The 12327-nt window shown below is 56.2% G+C and overlaps 1 protein-coding gene across 4 annotated transcripts in view; it reads left to right on the top strand.

Annotated features, from left to right (window-relative positions):
- The window catches only part of GNG7 (G protein subunit gamma 7), a 97448-nt gene that overhangs the window by 59214 nt on the left and 25907 nt on the right, over positions 1-12327 (top strand). For 2 of the 4 annotated variants that reach the window (XM_034657443.1, XM_034657444.1), the window contains exon 2: positions 8862-10047. The exons of the other annotated variants lie outside the window; for them this stretch is intronic. The gene's annotated coding sequence lies outside the window, so the exon portion shown is untranslated. The remainder of the gene's footprint in view (positions 1-8861; positions 10048-12327) is intronic. 4 annotated transcript variants of the gene reach the window in all.

Here is a 12327-nt window from a genome sequence, read left to right as displayed (position 1 = left end):
GATAAATCTGCAGATGGAAAAGGCAAATTGTGTTTGAGGGAAAAGTGCCCCAGAAATTATTAGTCAACACATGACTGGGTCAGGGAACCTCCAGACCAGGGTTGCAAACTGTGGCGTGCACAGTGTGTTTTGTTAATAAAGTTTTATTGGCACGTGGCCACACCCACTCATCTTCACATGGCCCACGGCCACTTTCCTGCTACAGGGGCCGAGTGAGTGGCTGTGACGCAACTCGACTGCCAACCACTTTGCAGGAAACAATGTGCCAGCCCTGCTTTGTAGCTTGTATTCAGGCCTCAGCCATGGGTGCGGGGAGCAAGCAGCTGGGGCAGGGGTCACCGGGGCCCAGACTCTGGCCCCCTTGTCACTGACCCTTCCCCACAAAATCAGACCAAGCCAGCACCCAGGGGTGTCTGTGAGTGTCCTCAGGTGGCCGTAACAAAGCAGCACACACGGGGTTCCCTGCACTCGAGGCTGGAAGTTCAAGATCAGGATGTGGGCAGGGCTGGTTCCTGCTGAGACCCCAGCATGCTCTCGGGAGCTGGACTCCAAGCACCAGAGGCTGGAGGGGAGAAGGCGCCTCTATGCTTCCAGGCCAGGCTTTCCTTCTCCAGCTGCAGTGACTGCTTAGAGACAGGATGTGTCTGGCCTTGGCCTTGCTGCTGCTTGAGAGAGCAGACACCCCACCATTTACCTGGTTTCGGGTCTCGCTCTTCCCTTCCCCCACAACCCTGCTCTTTGGTTTGGGTGCAGAGGGGCTCCCCTGAACCTCCATCATCCTCCATCCCTCCCCCATGCTCTCAGCCACTCATATTCATCTCCCTCCCATCACAGCCAAGGTCCAAGCCCCTTGGGGTGTCTCCTTGGGGCATCGAACCCCCTTGTCCCAGCTGGTCTGCAGCTCTGCCTGTCCATGAAGCCCACAGGGTACTTTAATTTCCTTTTAAATCGGAAGGAAGTGTGAATGGAATGCTCTGGAGGGGGTCATATTTATCATTACACAAGTGTGGCCATAAAGTATGTTTAGCATTTTTTCATGGAGAGGGACCTCCGAAGTCAAAATGAGGTCGCACTCTAGGTTCTTCCACCCTGGACACGTCACTGCCAGCATGGAAACTTCCTTCTGTGCCCCAGTAAGAGGCCCAGACTCTTGGCACAGCAGACATGCCCGTTTTTCACCACCCTGACTGGTTTCACCCACTGGCCCCCCACCTACTGCACTCTGACCACCCACATCCCAGCCCGAACTCCAGGCACCAGCCCCTCATGGGCCTCCCATGGGTTTCCAACTCCACCCTTGCGCTCTGCACACTGACGCTGTCTACTCTAGGAGGCCTCCCTACTTAATTCCTTCCATTCAGAAAATTGAGATATTCACATGCCAGCAATTCACCCATTTAAAGTATCCACTTCAGTGTTTTTGGTCCATTCACGAGGTTGTGTAATTATATCACCATTATTTGATTCCAGAATACTTACATCATCCCCAAAATAACCCCATCCCCGTTCCTCCCTCCCCCAGCCCCCAGCTCCCACGAGCCCCCTTCCTGTCCATGGAGGAGCCTGTTCTGGACGTGTCACACACGTGGACTCACGCGCCGTGGGGCCTTCTGTGTCTGGTTCCCTCCCTGAGTGTTGTGGGCTCAGGGTCTGACCATGATGTGTGTGTGTGTGTGTGTGTGTGTGTGTGTGTGTGTGTGTGTGTGTGATTTCTACATTCACTGGTTGCTGGACATTTAGATTGTTTCTCTGCCTGTTATGAGTAATGCACGTTATTGCTCTCCATACAGAGAGCATGCCTATTTTCGTTTCTTTGGGGTAGATGCTGGGAATGGAATTTCTGGGTGAGACAAACTCCATTTCAACCTATGAGGAGGTACCGTTCCTTAACTTCAGAGTCTGTTCATCCCTCTAGGTCAGGGTTCTGCAAACTGCGGCCAGGAGACCAAATCTGGCCCTCTGCCTGTCGTTGCAAATAAAGTTTTATTGGCACACAGCACACCTATTACATGTTGTTTATGGCGGCAACTGGGTTGAGTCATTGCAACAGAGACCATGTGTCACACAAAACCGAAACGATTTACTATCTGGCATTTTACAGAAAAAAAAATATGTTTGTAACTTAGCACTTTATTGACACACTGTAGTCAGCTTTTGTATCTTTAAACCCCCTCCCCGCCCCACACACACAGTTCCCTTAGGGCAAGAATTTGATTTTTTGTTTCTTTATTTCTGTTTCTTACCGTCATTAAACATTTGCTCATATTCCCCACCCTCACCATCCGGGAGCACTGAACACACCGGACTTCCAGGCCTCACTTTCCTGCAGGACATAGCACTGGCCTCAGTCGGGGCCTCAGCCGCGCTGGGGAGTCAGCCAGGACCTCCAGCGCGATACATCCAGACCAACCGCGTCACAATCTCTGGGGCAGGATGCACGTCCCTGTGTCTTGAAGCCCCAGGTGATGCCAAGGTTTGGGAGCCCTGCATTCCTGGTTCCTAATCCTGCATGTTTGCACTTTTCATGGATTCCGTCCTGATGGAAGGAACCGGTAGACCCTTCTGGTAGACCCCATGCAAACTGCCCAGAGGTGGGGGCCTTGTGTTGGGGCGGGGGGGGGCGGTAAAGGTGTACATTTTCTGCATTTCCCCAAATGCCCTGAGTCTGACAGTCTGACAGGGAGAGGGGGACCCTTCTCACTTGGGGTCCTGGCATGTCACAGCTGCAGAGAGACAAAACACCTACAGCCAATTCTTTTTTTTTTTTTTTTTTTTAAGATCAAGGTATTCTTTCCCTCTGGCAACTGTAACAAATGACCCAAACTTGGTGGCTTAGAACAGAAATGTATGCTCTCATGTTCCGAAGACTGGAAGTCCCAAATCAAGGTGTATCGAAGAACCTTGTTCCCTTTAGAGGGTCCTTCCTGCCTCCTCCAGCTCCTCGGGGCTCCAGGCACCCCCCCCCAGAGTGTGCCTCCATGGCCCCATGGCCTCTCCCTGTGTGTCTGAGAATCAGACCCCCCCTCCACTCTCTGAGAAAGACACCAGTTATCGGATTTGAGGCCCACCCTCAATCCAGGATGACCTTTCACATCGGCGAAGACCTTTTACCAAATAAGGCCAAGTGGTGAGCTTCCAGGAGAACATGAATTTGGGGGACAATCTCCACCCCATTACAACCAACAGACATTATTTTTCTCTTGCTGAGAACTACCTGTCCTTAAGATGAGCACAGAACCGCCCTCCCCATTTTGTGACCTGCCCTTTGGTTTCGTCCTGCCGTCCCCCTTCCCTGGCACCACCTGCCCGTGTTCCTCCACCGGTGCTGCACCGCACATGTGTGTGTGCATATGTGCGTGCGTGTGTGTGCATGTGTGTGTGTGCGCGTGGGCATGTGTGTGCATGTGTGCGTGCGTGTGTGCATGTGTGTGTGCGCGTGGGCATGTGTGTGCATGTGTGTGTGCGTGGGCATGTGTGTGCGTGTGTGTGTGCATGGGCATGTGTATGTGTGCATGTGTGCGTGCATGTGTGCGCGCGCGTGGACATGTGTGTGCATGTGTGCATACGTGTGTGTGTGCGTGTGTGCATGGGCATGTGTGCGCGCACGGGCGTGCGTGTGTGTGCATGTGTGCACGGGCGTGTGCGCACGTGGGCATGTGCGTGCGTGTGTGTGCATGCGTGTGTGTGCGTGGGCGCACGTGCATGTGTGTGTGTTGCACGCACTTGCATAAACGCTTCTCATCCCTCTCAGACCAGGGAAGGGTGGGAGGGTAGGTAGAAATGTTCAGATCAGCTGACGGTTACCATGGTGATTGTGTCCCGAATACGGGGGGCTGTATGTCCATTATCTCAATGCAAATAAATATTTAAAAAAAGCAAGTCGACAGTGACATTAAATTTCCTACTTAAAATGAAGACAGTGAAGTGATTCAGAGACATTCACTCAATAATCCTAGAGTGGTGGTTCTCAGTGGAAAGGGGGAGGGGGCGACCCTGGCCCCTGGGGACACGGAGCCATTTCTGGGGACATCTGTGGTTGTCATGACTTGGTGCGCTGGCATGGAGGGGGTGGGGCCAGGGATGCTGCTCAGCACCCCCAGTGCCAGGGATGCCTCCCCAGAGAGGGACTCCGCTGATGTCAGCAGTGGGGGGGTGGGGAGGACCCCATCGTAGATACTGAAAATAAGGCTTGCTCTCAACTGAACATCAATAATGCTTATTTACTGGTCACGTTTAAAAAAGAGAGAAAGAAAAGAATGAGCAGTAAGTGTGTCTCCGTGCTGCGGTGACAGGTTGGGACCCTGCTTCGGACCGAGGACAGACCAAGGACCCAGGGCACGAGAGCAGCTGCTCTGGGGCGTTTGGTGCCTGACAGTCAGGCTTTGATTTGAACCCTCCAAATCTGCTGGGTTTGATTGTCAGGCCCCGAGCGGGTGGAGGCCATGAATGGTACCCGGGAGCCCAGTTTCGTTCTGAGAAATTGAATACAGAGAAACTTCTGAGAGGTGCCCAGGCAGGGGATTGCCCGCCGGCTCCCCAGAAGAGCGGGTCACAATCAGGAAGAAGCACTTCCCGTTTGTTCTGCTGCCCCGGGCAGCTTCCTGTGCTGGGCGGTTCGCTCGGCATTTCCGAGACCTACCAAGGAAAAGGGTAGACGGACGACCTGTTTGTGGTCCTTTTAAGAGAGGTCTCAGCATCGGGAGCTGGAAGGACAAGGGCTGAGGCAGTGGCACCCAGGGGTGAAGCCGCAGACCAGGGGCCGGGGTCCGTGTGGGCACGGAGGGCAGCAGTGCCCGCTTGCATCCTCGGCTGCAAAGTGACCTAGACTGGTGTCCCCCACACAGGCCAGGTCGTTCTCTGGGGGGGCTGTCCCGGGCACTGTGGGGGCTGATCAGCATCCCAGGGCCCCACATACTCTGTGCCAGGACTTCCTGCTCATGACAGACACAGGATCGCCCTGGGTGAGACCCCACCCCCGAGCCAGCAACCCCCTTTAAACATGCACACGTGTGCACACACACACACACACACACACACACACTGGCATGTGAAAGCCTCCACCCACTCCTGCATATAAAGAAGGGCCTTGCCCATGGAAAAGCACAGAGTCAATTAGCCAGGCATTCTGGAATGTTCCTCCCTCCAAACAAGCAAGCCACGGGCAACATGTGTCTCCAGGGGCATCAGGGGCTCTGCCCCACCCGCTCTGCAAAAGCAGTCCTAACACCTTTCTTGGGAGTGTAGAAGAAAGAAGAGAAAATCATCTTATGACTCAATGTAAGCACTGGGGAGGCCTGACGAGCCCACCCCAGCCCCGCACGGCCCCTCAGTGGCAGCTGGCTGCAGCCCCGTAACCCTTCAACTTGACCCAGGAGAGTCGGCTCCTGACCTGGGAGCCCCCGCTCCCACTTCTAGCAATTTGGATTTACTTCCATGAGGCTTTCTGTAATATAGGATTCTTTTTTTTTTTTTTAAGATTTTATTTATTTATTTGACAGAGAGAGAGACAGCCACCAAGAGAGGGAACACAAGCAGGGGGAGTGGGAGAGGAAGAAGCAGGCTCATAGAGGAAGAGCCCGATGTGGGGCTCGATCCCACAACGCCGGGATCACGCCCTGAGCCGAAGGCAGACGCTTAACCGCTGTGCCACCCAGGCGCCCCCTCTGTAATATAGGATTCTTTTCACTGTTGCTGTGGGTAAGTGCCCTGGGCTTGCCTGGTGTTGCCCTCACAGCGTCCTGAGAGCGATGCCACGGGACCCTCGTGTCTCAGGCCATCAAGGCTCACAGAGCAAGCAGGCAGGTGTCCAGACAAACACCTGGAGTGAGAGCATGCTCAAACCTCCGTCACTGCCCCTTGGGCCAGATACAGTGACCTCGCAAAGCCTCTGAGCAGATGCTGGCTGGCTATCTTCTAGAGCCTTCCAAAATCTTCTAGGCAGTTCTTCCTTCTCACTTAAACATCTCATCCTGCAATCAGAATCTACCCTCTTTTCTGTCTTTGGGGCGAGGGTCAGGCTAGTGATAATGAAAATTGTCATAATAACGGAGAAGAGGATAGTGATGGCCTCTGGGAGGAGGTGCTGGGATGCCTCCTGGGTGACACAGCTGTCACACTTCACCTGCACGGAGCTGTGAGGAATGCTCTGTACGCTGTTCTGCGTGCACTCAAGGAGAGAGTGGGGAAACGCAAGGTGGCCGAACCTTGCCACTCGTAGCTTCCTGGCCGTGCTGGCGGGGTGATGGCGAATTGTAAGAGTGCCCGTGGCTCTGATGGGACCTTCTCGCAGCCTTTAGGAAGGGGGACTTGGGTGAAGCCCCCTGTACCTTTGCACTCAGGAGTCACACCAGGAATTTGTCTTAGGGGGAAAAGGAGAGGCATATGCAGACATCATGTGTGCGGGTGTCCGTTTTACGTGCATAGAGTTTCATGGTAAATTTGTTGAAGAAGAGAAAGCAATCAGAAACAACCTAAGAATCCAGTAACAGGAATTCTGTGTCATACGTTTGCATTTCCGTACTTATACGCATGTCTGCGCGGGTTCTCGTGGTGGCAGTTTTGTCCCGTGAAGTCGCCGCAGACGCTAAACTAGCAGGGATGAATTACGGCTCCTGGGGCCATGCTGGGTTCGGTTCCCGGGAGCCTCTGGTCACGAATCTTTGTCAGCCCGTCCGCGTGTGACCTTGACCTTGTGCCCCTTGACCTTGTGCCCTTGAGCTTTAAGTGAACTTAGGGTGGGCGGTAAGTGCTGCTGAACGCGGCGTGTCTAACACGTGCCCTTTCTCTGCGAGGCGTGTCGTAGCCTTGCGTGCTGGGAACACCCGCCAGGCCTGCGGTCTGCACTTGGACCGAGGCAGACGGCCACCAGCAGCACAAAATGCAAACACCGGGGCACTTGGAATTGAGAGGGACCCTCGGGTCGTGGCCGGAGCTGAGTGCCTCGTCCCACCCCGCTGGGAACGGGGTCAGCGACAGATTTGTCACTGCTCTGCACGTGTCCAAGGATGACCGAGAAATCCCCCCAAGAATCGACTGGGGTTACACACAAACTTTAGCAATTAGGCAAAATCGAGGAAGAGGCATCTGTGGACAGTACGCTTTGACTGCTGTGGTGGAGCCGGCGGTGCTGGGAGCTCGGCGCAGACTGGCCCCCGGCCGGCCCACAGGGAGGGGCCCACCTGGCACAGCCTCCCACCCCCACCCTGCTCCAGCCCGGCTGGCAGAGGCTCTGTCTCCCCACTGTGGCTTTCACTCAGCCCTCCCTTAAGACAGGGGTCTCACCGGGGTTGGTTCTGCTCCCGAGGGGCACGGGGCCATATCTGGGGACATCTGTGGTTGTCACAAAGGGGGGTGTTCTTGGCTTGGAGTGGGTGGGGCCAGGGATGCTGGCCGGTACCCCACAGTGCTCGGAACTCCCGGCAGAGAATGGTTTGCCCCGGGGTCCCCAGTGCCCTAGAAGAGACCCACTTTAGAGAAAACCACCCAGCCACCTCCTTCCTGCGTCTGAGACACTGGAGCCCCCGAAAGCCTTGACTGGATCTCCCCCATAGGGCCGTGGGGTGGGAGGTTTCCACCCGATGTCAGCCCCCGGGGCCCAGGGCAGCCGAGAAAGGCTTGTGTGGCCCAGGAGTGGCCGCAGCGGCACGACCCTTTGTATAAGTGGAAAAAACCCTGTTGGTTTGTGGAAAGAGCTAATAATGTTTGCAAAGGAAGGGGGGGGCGGCTCTCAAGAGCATGGGAGACCTTGGGAGCTGGAGGGAAACAGCCTGGCCTGCGTGGAGCTTCTGTTGACCCCCCGGGGCAAGCCCACAGCAGAATCAACCCCAAGGACCAGCACCACTCCCCAAACTTAAGGGTCTAGCTGCCAGCTTTTCAAACTGTGGTGGGCCCTCAGCAGCTGCAGGGGTCCCCTTGGAGGCACAGACCAGGGCGTCTACCTCAGACACACAGAGCAGGCTGGTGCTGGCCACGGCAATGCAGCTGGACGGGACACTTGCCTCTCCCTCATGGCCGTGCTGGGAAGCAGGAAAGGGGTGCCCTCCTCCCAGTGGTGCATTCTCAGGGCAGCCGGTGCACATGGGTGTAGGCTGGCACTCGGTCTCGGGGTCACCCTGACAGCTGGACACGGTGGCCCCCAGGGACCGTGCTGCCGTGGGTATCCGGTATCAGAGAGAGATTCGGCCCCATCCAGGGTTCCACCTGGAGCAGGGGTCCTATTCCCTAGAAAACAACAGCTCCAAAGTGCCTGGGGCCCACCCCAGTGTGATCTCGGGACTTCCTGGCCTTCCGGTTGACCCCCTGGCCCTCGGCGGCCAGCCTCAGATCCCGCGCCTTCCTGCGCCCATATACCCGTCACGTCCTCCACCCGAGGTTAATTGCTTTGCCCGGAGTCTGCATTTTCCACCTCTCCCTCTTTGGTCCCGGCACGTGGCTTCCAGCAAAGTAGAAAACCAGACGTGGAAAATCACCGAGCGTTACATTTCAAGGCTTCGTTCCTGAATGTTTTGTTTTTCTGATACTGGTGTGTCCGATGGACCGGCCTGTTGTGCTCTGGAATGGGATAGTGCCAATTCCAGAGAAACGCTCGACCCCGGGGAAAACACAGGTGTCTCTCCCCCGGGGTTAGTTGTAAAGAGTAAAGCAGGTCCTCCAGAAACCCCCCGATTTCTCTGGAGGACACAGCCGGTTCCAGTCCACCTGCCACGTTTTTGGTGACAGCAGGTGAAGTCAGGACTATTGAACCGCGCTCCTCTGTCTTTCTCTCCCTTCTCATTGGGGGAAGGTGGTGCTCTTTGGAAAAACTGCAAAAGGTATGTAGCATTCTCTCTGACTTCATGAGTGTGGAATCTGTTGTTTTTTAGAAAAAGGAACAAGCAAACCACAGTGCTTGGTGCGCACATGACACATGGGCGTCGTGTCGCCGTGGAAAGAGCTCCGGGCTCGCGGCCAGGAAACCCGCGTATGGACCCCAGGCCCGCCTCTCCCCGGCTCTGTCCCGGGTCAGCGGATTCCTTTCATCTCTGCCACGGGAATTACATCCCCCAGCTTCCCGAGACTTGCAGAGATGCAGCGAGGCCTAGATCTAAGCCCCCACAAACCCGGCGCTGGAGCAGGTCCCTGGCAGAGGCGGGGGCACTGGACCCGGAGCGGGGCGCGCCGTGTGTGTGTGTGTGTGTGTGTGTGTGTGTGTGTGTGTGTGAGAACCGCGTCCAGCCGGCTCGGCTGCTGCCTGTGCTGGCGTTGGTCGTTCTCGGTGTCCCCCCTCCGCCACCACCCTGAGCCCCTTCCAGCTCCAGACGGCGGGTGGTGACGTCGCCTTCGTGCCCCCTCCATCGATGTGCGTCTCCCCTCTGCTGTTCCAGATCAGTCGGGCGGATGGGCCACCAGCGCAGTCCATCTCTTCAGAGAACCAGCTTTGGATCTCGGGGACGCTTGCACGGTGTTTCTAGTTTCTGTTTCGTTTATCTCCACTCTGTGTTTGTCACTTCCTTCCTCCTGCCAGCTCCGGTTTCTCTTGTGTTTCCTGTTCTCGTTCCTCCAAGTGTGAAGTCAGGTCATGGACCTGAGATCTTCCTCCTGTCTTCACAAAGTCCCCTGGTTTAGACGTCAGCCTCATCCAGAAACAGCTACACGGAAACATCCAGAATAATGCTTGACCACACACCTGGGCATCCCGTGGCCCAGCCAAGCAGACGTGGAAAGTTCACCAGCCCTTGGTCACCCAGGCTGCATGACCTCTTGCCCAGCTGGATAACCCCTCATGGCCCCTGGAGCCATCGCTGTGGCCCCTGGGAGGGGCAGGATGGGGCTGGCGCTGGGGACTTGGTGAGGAGAGTCGAGGGGGCAGCTGGACGCTCGTGCCACGTGGTCACAGCATCCAGAAGGTGCAGACAACCCAAGTGCCATCAGCCGATGAACGGATGAACAAAAGATGGCACGTCCCTCGGCTGTGAGCAGGAGCGAGGCGCCCACACACACTGCCACGGGGATGGACCCCAAGCCCACGACGCTCACGGAGGGAACCAGACACAGACGGCCCCATGGCGTGTGAGTCCACGTGTGTGACACGTCCAGAACAGGCTCCTCCATGGATGGGAAGGGGGCTCGTGGGGCCGGGGGCTGGGGGAGGGGACCGCTGATGGGTGTGAGTTTCGTTTTGGGGGGACAGAATGTTCTGGAACTAGATAGAGTGTGGTGGTTGCACAGCAGTGTGAATATATTTAATGCCACTGAACTGCACCCTCAAAAATGGTTAAAACAAGGGGCACCTGGCCGGCTCAGTCAGTAGGTCCTGCAACTTTTGATCTGATCTCAGGGTCATGAGGTTGAGCCCCACATTGGGCTTGGAGCCTCCTTAATTAAAAAATTGGTTAAAACAACAAGTCTTCCGTTATGTATACATTTAACCCGTACGTATGCACTTCAAAAATTGACAATGTAATATACCGAAAAACGTTGAATTGTATATTTTAAATGGTGAATGGTGTGGTTTCTGGGTTGACATCTCTAAAGCTGCTAAAAAGAAGGGGTGTAGGGAAGAGAGGAGGAAGACCCAGCATGCCACGGAGGGCGTCGTGGTGCTAGAGTCGCGGTCAGGGCTTTCTTGCGCTCCGACATCTCGTGCCTATGCCGAGGGCACCGGGGACAGGCCTTCCCAGATGCCTGAAACAGCAGGCGTGAGCTCTCAGACATGGAGCGGGATCCGGCTCCCACCTGGTCTCTGCCTTGGCGTGGTGGGCCCGAGAGACACTGTGTCCCTCCCGGTGCAGGCGTGGGACCCGTGTGGGTGCAGGTGGGACCCCCGGCACGTGTGCAGCAGGGCCGGCGAGCTGTCTGGTGAGGCGGGGAGTCCTGGACCGTTGGGCGCCTCCAGTGGTCACAGAAGGTCTGCTGGCGTTCCGGGCAGTTTGTTCTAAAACACGGCAAAGAGCCGGGCTGGTGACGAGTGATTCGTTTTAGATGGCTCTTCGGCCTGGAATTGATTGATCAGTGAATCTCCATATTCACTGGTGCGGTTCCTTCTCGAACACACCAGGGCCCCCTCCTGTCTCTGTCCCTCGCCAGCTACGTGGCCGTGGGCTTGCTCCCCCAGACAGGACACACAGCTGTTTCTTCCTAGAGTGGTGATTTTCATCAGGGATTTTGGAATCGTGAGGGCGAAGTTATTGTTATTTTGCATTATTTTTGTATTCTGTATAGTCAGATAGATTCATTTTAGGAGCAGAAGGCCCTAGTTGGGATGACATCATAGGGTGAAGTGGGGGGACATGCTGGTGGCCACATCAGGCTGCCCCCCACCTCCTCCAGGCTGGGTTTTATCTCTAGTATCTCTAGTCACATTCCTCTGCTGTATTAGTTAGTGATGCTGTGTAACAAATTACCCCAAACTCCACCGTGTGTTCTCCCACAGTCTCTGGGAGTCAAGAATCTGGGTGCAGCCTGACTGGGTCCTCTGCTCAGGGTCCCACAGGGCCACCGTCCAGGTGTCAGCCAGCCCGCAGCCTCACTGGAGACTGGGAGAGACCCTGCGCCTGAGCTCCCTCGGGGTGCCGGCAGAGCTCCCCTCCCCACAGCTGCGGGCCTGTGCACCGGGTTGCTGGCGGCTCCTGGGGCTCACCCACCGCTCCTCGGCACGTGGGCATCCTAAACACAGCCATGCTCGGCCACGCCAGCAAGGAAGATCGCACGGGTGGGGACAGAAGTGCAGGGGCCCCACCGGAGAACACACTGGCTGTCTGCAGAAGTCCCATGCCGACCCTGCAGGATCACGCTCGTGCGTTCTGGACGTTCTCCCCTTCCTGTGTGCCGTCTGTCCTGGGTCCTGTGGAGACTCTGAGAGTGGGGGCACCGAGGCCCCCAGCAGCCAGGGATCCCCTTCCAGCCAGAGTCACAGGAGACTCAGCACTCCCTGGGCAGCCCCGGGCTTGGCTGTCTTCCTGCAGTAACAAGAAAAGGCGTAATGGAATTTGGACGGTTGAGAAAGGGGATGTCAGCGTGAGCAGAACCAGACACTCGATCTCATTGTTAGAAATTCCGTGCGGGTCATCGAAACCTCATCTTGGGGCAGAGGCCACTGGGAGTAGAGATTAACTCACTCCCATAAGAGGTTTCCCACAAACCCAGCACTGGCACTGGCACCGCACGGCCAGCCGTGGCCACCCGTGGTCACCCAGGCACTGAGATCCCTCCTCCGGCCTCTGGGGCCCAAGGCTGTTGTGGTTGTCCCTCCCTGGAAGGTTTTGTAAGAGACAGCAAAGCCCCAGTCTTAGCACCACGTGGCTGATGAGACTCCTTTGCTCCCTGTCCACGCCCCCTGATGAGCGTGTG

This window comes from Ailuropoda melanoleuca, chromosome 4 (genome assembly GCF_002007445.2).
Source record: "Ailuropoda melanoleuca isolate Jingjing chromosome 4, ASM200744v2, whole genome shotgun sequence".
NCBI lineage: Eukaryota > Metazoa > Chordata > Mammalia > Carnivora > Ursidae > Ailuropoda > Ailuropoda melanoleuca.
The sequence above is the reverse complement of the archived record's forward strand: the minus strand, read 5'-3'. Positions and strand labels throughout refer to the sequence as shown.